Source organism: Meleagris gallopavo, chromosome 1 (genome assembly GCF_000146605.3).
Source record: "Meleagris gallopavo isolate NT-WF06-2002-E0010 breed Aviagen turkey brand Nicholas breeding stock chromosome 1, Turkey_5.1, whole genome shotgun sequence".
Lineage (NCBI taxonomy): Eukaryota > Metazoa > Chordata > Aves > Galliformes > Phasianidae > Meleagris > Meleagris gallopavo.
The window spans coordinates 8,306,104-8,308,654 of NC_015011.2; positions in this window are offsets into that span (position 1 = coordinate 8,306,104).

Here is a 2,551-nt window from a genome sequence, read left to right on the forward strand (position 1 = left end):
AAAAAAATTAAAAAAAAAAATGCTGCAATAAAAGGACAGTTGACATGTGGCCAACAGAGTAAGGCGTAGTAGGAATTTGGCTTTGAGTATTGATTTTTAATGTATGCTAAAGGAAATTTCAAAATAATGTTGTTACATTACATGATTCTGTAGAGGCAGAAAAGGTCGGCAGGGTTAAACATTTCTATTCCATGCAGAGGGAAAAGCACAGATGTTGCAGAAAGATTATGAAATACTTTTCCACAGTTCTTAGGCAATTATCAGCCAGATAGCAGGTATCAATGTGGTTTTGCTTTAAAGCAGATAGAGAGAGAGCTAGTTGAGTATTTCTCAGTTATCACTGATATGAATAGGTCTGAACATTCAAATCTTCCAAAGTTATAAAGGACTAAAATGAGGTGGTTCAGCCATACAATGTGGGTCCCGGAAGAGTAAGAAAATATTTGTATATAAGAATTCCCTTTCTACTTTAATGAAGTCTGAGTGTGAGTTTATGGAGTACATGTCAAGTGAAGATGTTGAATTTTGTCATGTTCTTAGAATCACAGACTCATAGAGCGGCTTAGATTGGAAGGGACTTCAAAGCCGTGGGCTGATTGCCCCCCACAAGCTCAGGTTGCCCAGGCCCTCATCCCACCTGGCCTACAGCACCTCCAGGGATGGGGCAGCCACAGCTTCTTTGGGCAGCTGTGCCAGTGCCTTACCAGCCTCTGAGTAAAGAAGTTCTTCCTAACATTGAACCTAAATCTCCCCTCTTTTAGTTTAAAGCCATTCCCTTTTGTCCTATCACTATCTGCCCATGTAAAAAGTTGCTCTCCCTCTTGCTTATAAGCTCCCTTCAACTACTTCTTTTTTTATGATTGAAAATTCAGTTCCTAAAGATATAAAGTGTTTTGCAGAATTTGCCAGCATAACCATCTTGTCTAGGATGCGATTATATGTGGCAAAACTCTTGCTGTAACTGTATCTATGTCAATTAAAGAGACATTTATTGACTTTGGATCAGGTCTTGAGCGTGAGAAAGTGTTACCCTTACCAGCAGAAATGCCACTGTTAAGTTCACATGCTCTGGCTCCCCAAGGGAAATCTCCTGGCCTGACTCTTCCAGCAGAGGCTGAGTGGCTGTTCTAGAAGATACTCCTGTATCAATTCTTTCTACTTGATGTCATAGCTAAATAATAAAGTTCAAAAATGGAGGTGTATATGCTAAGTAGTATAGCACTAAATACGTAGCAGTTCTAAACTTGCCATATTTTAAATTGAAAATCAGCAGTGGCTGGGTGTATTTCTATAGGGATTGTAATCCAATGCCACTTCAGTACTTCTACCAACCCCCAAAATCTTCCCACAACATCCTGACAAGATTTCTCAGCTAGAGATAAGTGGTGAAGAAAGGCTATTTGGCTCCGAATGTGACACTGGATTGGATGTAAGCAAATGTCATTTATTTTAACAGGATCAGACCTAAATTTGTACAACTTGAAAAAATACGTGCACTAGAATGTAGGTGCTCTCCAGGAAACAGCGACTATAAATAATTTCTGAAAATCACAGGAATAAAACAGATGGGTCTGAAAAAGTTAGAAGACTATCAGCTTGCTTGGCAAAAAAGATTATTTTCTCAATTTGGCTACAAGACAAATTCTATATACACCTACAGATTGTACACCTACAGATTGTACATTAGGCCAGTATTTGGCATGCTATGGCTATCTGAATAGTGTGTGTGTTTGGTGCCAGTAATTGAGGAAACATATTGAAAAAGTTGGGAAGAATTTCAGAGCATTTTATTCATGCTAGAAAAGGTAGCAACAGCAAAAGAAAACAGACCAACATTTATTGATGTAATACTGCTGAAAGTGAGATGTAAAGCTCATATAAAGCAAGACTGCCTTATTAAACCACAAGAAAAAGGAATCATTGCAAGGCATCCACTGACAGGTTACACGACTGGTGTCTTTGAAGAATAAAGCACTAATATGTACATGTCCTCCCCATTTAGCCCCTCTTTTTCTTACATGGATCTTCTCCATTCTGACAAAACAGTTTAAGCAATCTGGTAATTTGATGCATTTTGGGAAATGACACCTTTGTGTAGCGAGCACACTCGAATGATCGATGTAAATAAGAAGCATGACTTCATCCTTTCATACTTTTCCAGAAAGAGATTTTGAGACGTGCAAAATGAGCCACGAAAATTAACGTGGGGAGAGCTTTTTTCCTGGAACAAAACATGCCCATTCCTGCACAGCTGGCAGTGCACACCCAATGCTCTGCCTCAGTGTGCGGTCCTGTCCTTGGGCTGCCTGTGAATAAAAGCTGTGACAGCTCAGTGGTCCCACTGTGCCCATCCTCATCATGCCATCATCAGGGCCACAAAGATGGTGAAGGGCCTGGAGCATCTCCCCTATGAAGAAAGGCCAAGTGAACTGGGTCTGTTTAGCCTTGAGAAAAGAAGACTGAGAGGGGATCTGATCCAGGTCTATAAATATCTAAGGTGTGGGGGCAGAGTGGCGAGGCCAGACTCTTTTCAGCAGTGCGTGGAGACAGG